Here is a 5,387-nt window from a genome sequence, read left to right on the forward strand (position 1 = left end):
AAAAAAAAAAAATGGGGAATCGATTATAGTTTAAAGGATTCCTCTTTGAGCAAATAATAATATGCCATTGGCGGAGAAGCGACCGCAGCTCCGGGCAGAGGAGGCAGGAACCCGAAGGCGAGCAGGGGCCGGGCGGCACCATGGCTGGGATCACCACCACCGAGGTGGTGAAGCGCAAGACCCCGCTTCTGCAGCAAGCAGGCCAGGGACGCGGGGGAGAGGGCTGAGCGCCCCCTGCGGAAGTGTAGGAGAAAGGCGGCCCGGGAACAGGCTGAGGCGGCGTCCTTGAACCATAGGGTCCAGCTGGTTGAAGAGCTGGACTGCGCTCAAGAGCGCCTGGCCGCTGCCCTGAAAATGCTGGAGGAAGCCGAGAAAGCTGCTGATGACAGCGAGAGAGACATGAAGGTTACTGAAAACCAAGGCTTAAAAGAGGAAATAAAAATGGAGCTCCAGGAAATCCAACTCAAAGAAGCTAAGCACATTGCAGAAGAGTATGAAGAGGTGGCTCTTAGGTTGGTGATTATTGAGGGAGACTTGGAAGGCACAGAGGAGCGAGCTGAGCTGGCAGAGTCCGGTTGCTGAGAGACGGATGAGCAGGTCAGACTCATGGACCAGAAGCTGAAGTGTCTGAGTGCTGCTGAAGAAAAGTACTCTCAAAAAGAAGACGTATGAGGAAGAGAGAAAGATTCTTACTGATAAACTCAAGGAGGCAGAGACCCGTGCTGAGTGTGCTGAGAGATCGGTAGCCAAGCTGGAAAAGACAGTGATTTGGAAGATGAACTGATATGCACCAAAGAGGAGCACCTCTGTACACAAAGGATGCTGGACCAGACTCTGCTTGACCTGGATGAGATGTAGAGCGCCCTAGTCCCGCCCTGCGCTGCCCCTCCCTCTGACCCCGACCGCTGAGGCCAGCCTGCCTGAAGCTGACCTTTAAGCTGAGGGCTGAGCTTTAACTGGAAAGCTGCTTTCTCCTTTTGCCACGTCTCCCACCCCCACCCCTGTGTCCTTTTCGCCAAACTGTCTCTGCCTCTCCCCAGAGATTCCATTTGGGCTAGAGGCTGAGCACCTTTGGGGACAACGTTTAAGGGAACGGAGCACAATGCTTAGTGTCTTCAAAAGCATGCTGTGATGTATGCATTTTGTAATTATCTTTTTCGTTGTTGGTGTAGCAGCCATTTGTAAAACATTCCAGATACTTCCATAGTTCTGAAGCGGCAGTCTAATCCCTTTCTCACTTTTGGAAGGTAACTTTTCAGCTTAATACATATCGCCCTCTCCATAGAGGAGGGAAAAAGGTATGGGCCTGCCTTCCTGAGAGCCAAACAGCCCAGAGAAGGACTCCATTTTGGGAAGCCTCATTGCTCTGCAAAAAGTCCCCACCAAACCAGAAAGGTGATTGCAGAATGAGTTAGCCAAAACAAAACAAAAACAAAAAAAAACCACTGTTCAGATTTTCAGCTTTACAGTATTTTGGGGCAACTTTTTTTTTTTTTTCCATCAGAAGTGACCAAACGAAATTAAGATGGTGAGACCTCTGAGACGAAATCCTTGTCCCAGCTCTACCCCTTTCCCCACCACCCACAGAATGGATCATGTGCCCCTTATTTTGAAGTGACCACTTATTTGCTCTCCCGCCTCCTTGAAAGAAAGGAAAGAAAATTATGTTTTACTGCTGATTTAGCCATATGAAACTCATCACCCTTTTCTGGGTCTGAAGCTGCTGTCTCTAAAAGTGCCATCTCATTGTACATTGTGTCAGTGCTGGAGAAATCTTGAATAGCTTATGTACAAGTGTTTTTAAATTTTATATTATTTTGAAACTTTGCTTCTTTGGGGCTGGCAGTGTGCTGGTCTTTTAAAGTTTCTTTCCCTACCCGATCCCCCCTTTTTGGTGAGGTTTCGGTGAGGTCAGTTAGGTGTGCATCCTTCAGCAAAATTGGCTTTAAATGTACTCTCCTTTGGTGTCGTCTCTTTGGGGGCCGACTGGGAGAAAGAAAAACCAATAGTGTAACTGTTTTGATACTGAACATTGATAAATGTCTTTTTGAAATAAAGAACCAGGCCCTCCAATAATAATAATAATATGCATTTGCTCGTATTTGGTTCATCAGTGTTTTAAAACTAAAGCATTTTTTAGCGATTTGTTTTTAGAGAGGGGTAAGCACTCCCTTGGCGGTATACAAAAATTGGGAAAAACATATATAGTTTGAAAATAAAATAACTATTTACCCTTTAAACAAAAAAATTGACGCTGACTCCATGGTGTCTGAATGTTACATTTGGAATCAACTTTTTGTGTCTTTCTGAGTCTACTTTTTTTTTCCTTTTCCTTCTTGGCTCCAAGAATCAGCCCAGGCTGATGTTAGATAGGCGTGCATCATTAGGGATAGCCTTTGGCTGCAAGTGATAGAAATACCACTATAATCACTTAATGAAATACAGGTTTATTTCTCTCGCATAACAATTCCAGAGAGAGACAAACCAGGGCTCGTGCTGTGATCCCAGGATATCATCCATTACCCGCTACCTCCATTTTTGCTGCCCTGCCATCTTTAACATGTTTTTGTTCTAAGGGGACCCCCAGGGCCTAGACTTTTAGTAGGCAAGAAGATGAGAAAAAGATGAAAGGCAAAAGACACGAGTTACTTGAGTCCTTTTTGAGGAGACAACTTTCTCATAGTATACTTCCACCAACACCTTACTGGACAGAACTGTAGCACATGGGTACCCCAAGCAGTCCAGCATCTTGGGAAATTGGTTTTGTTGGATTTTTTTAAACAGCTTTATTGAGATTTGATTCACGTGTCACCCATTTAAAGTGTACAGCTCTGATTTTCAGTATATTCATAGAGTTGTGCAATCATCACCACGATTGAATTCATTTTTACCAACACAAAAAGAAAGCAACCCCATGCCCATTAGCAGTCACTCCTAATTCCATCCCCACCCCTGCCCTCGGCAACCACAAATCCATTTTCTGTCTCTCTAGATTTGCCTATCCTAGACCTTTCATGTAAATGGTATCATACAATATGTGACTTTTTATGTCTAGCTGCTTTCACTTAGCGTAACATTTTTGAGGTTCATTCATATTGTAGCATGTATCAGGGTTTCATTCCTTTTTATTGCCAAATTTTCCATTGTAATGGATATATATATATATATACACTATTCATTCATCAGTTTGTGCACATTTGAGGAAACTTTTTAGTTGAGCACATTCTTACCTTGAACAAAATTTGGCTTCCATTGGTAGGAAAATAGGGATGGCTGTTGGTGGGCAACTAGCAATGTCTGCCCCTGTGCAGAAATGGGGTAAGGGACTGGTATCTGGCCTCCTTTAGCAGTATATCACTGCTTCAGAGTATTGTCAGTATGAGAGGAAGTGCAGTGTTTATGAAGTCTTTGCCAATGTAGAGAGTGCCCAGTCAGCTAGTTTTCAGGTTGGTAAGTACTGCCATTATTTGAGGAGAAATCCTGGTAGGGATTACTAGGTAACATTTTAGCCTCTATGTCCAGAAAACCCTACTATTCCATCCTGATCGCTGGTACTTTGGCCTCGGCCCTACTGTTTTCCACGAGTCCATAATTCTGCCACCACTTTATAGATTTGGCCTTGCAGGGATATTTTTGTTCTCGGTGTTTGGCCTGCGGTATCTCCCACCAGGTGCCTTTCCTCTAGCTTCATGGTCTGACTACCTAGGGCCTTTGGAAGTAAGCTAGAGATTAGCTATCTGTCTCCATAAATATTCTTATTAAAAGATCTTAAACATTTGTTTATTCATTTAATGAAATATCACATGAATCTACTGGACTATATTTTATATGCCTTTTTAAAGACTCTTTGCATTCATGTAAGGTTTGTTAATTTTGAATTGGAACTATTTGGTGATAGCATTACTTACTATATATCTAAGGAACACCTAGATGTTGTCTCCATAACTCAGAGAACAGGACATTCTGGACACTCTGGTAGACTTGAGGAGGAATTGGTCATAGGCCCTGGCCCCAGAAAAGTACTAGAGTTCATATTCTGAATGAAGTTCCTCTAACTCTGACTCGCTCAGGCCAGAATGGGTTTGACTTGACCGTAATCTCTTCGTCAGGAAGTGCAATGTCCTGATAAACCTGTGTTTAAGTTTTGTGTTGGGATCTCTAGGCAGCGTCCCTCTGGCCTTTGCTCTTTTTTTCCCCTTAGAAAGACCCACACGTGACCTGACTGAAAGGAGGGCAGCTTTATTTGACCTGACAGGCATTCTTGGTCAGCTAAGCAGACTCTTGTCTCGTGGAAAGTACTCCCTAGGGTCCTTCTTGCCTGTTCTGGGAAGGCAGGAAGAGGAAGAGACAGGAGACTGCAGCCAGGTGCTACGCGCTTTGTGAAAATCTGGGACTGGCTCTGCCCTGAGGGCCTGCCCCCATCTCCACTGTCCTTGCTGGCCACCTTGGCCGTCTTCCTACTCTTCAACATCCTGTTGCCAGCCTCACCATCTGGCTCATGTGTCAAATGTCCCTCTGAAAGGAACCTCCTTCCCTTTCCATGGGATACAACATTTCACGTGCATTAAACAATAAGATTTAAAAGTAGATATAAAGATTGCTTTTTTCCCCATAACCATCTTAGCATAGCATCGCATTTTAAAGCTGAAAGAAGGGTAACCTAACTTTTGTTTTAGGAAACTGAATTCAGTATCACTTCCCAGACACAGGATGAAAAATAGGCTTTTTCTCATGATGATTTTTAGGGAGGTGGGTGGTTTTTTCCAGGAAGGGGAATTAATTTATTGGAGTAGTCACTAATGCTCCAAAAGTGGGCACTTTAATATATATCTGTCTAATCAGTGAATGGGTTTTTGTTTTGTTTTTTAGATCTGTGGGCAGTTTGGTATTAGAACATAGTGTTCAAGGCAGAGAGTAGCAAGAGAGAACATGCCAGGGGTAAACGGCAGATGTGTCACGAAGGGCCTAACATACTGAGAGGTTTAGACTATGTTCTGTAGGTGACGGAGATTCAGTGGAAGGCCTCCATCAGGTAGTGATGTGGTCACATTTGTTTCAGTGATGTTAGTGGCAGGTGCCCATTGCTGACTATGTGTCAGGCATTGTGCTAGTTGCTTTTCATGCATTATCTCATTTAGTCCTCACAATCCTGTTAAGTAGTATTGTCACCTCCATTTTGCAGTTGAGGAAAGGAAAGCTGAGGTGGGTTGCACAGGTAGTATGTAGTGGAGCTGTGAATTTAATCCAAGGAGTCTAATCAGAGCACAGAGAAAAGGACACCAACCATTGAGTTAAGGGGAGAGGACCACAGTGGTGTGTAGAACATGGTGGGAGACCCTGCTTGGTGGTCTCCACATTTGTTGTGCCGTAAGACAGGATTGTTGAGA

General features: G+C 44.1%; 1 pseudogene across 1 annotated transcript; it reads left to right on the top strand.

Moving 5' to 3' along the window:
- LOC307186852 lies at positions 1–858 on the top strand (annotated as a pseudogene). The gene has a single exon. The product of its transcript is annotated as an uncharacterized misc_RNA (transcript).
- Positions 859–5,387: the final 4,529 nt, after the last annotated feature.

Source organism: Stenella coeruleoalba (genome assembly GCF_951394435.1).
Source record: "Stenella coeruleoalba genome assembly, chromosome: 5".
NCBI lineage: Eukaryota > Metazoa > Chordata > Mammalia > Artiodactyla > Delphinidae > Stenella > Stenella coeruleoalba.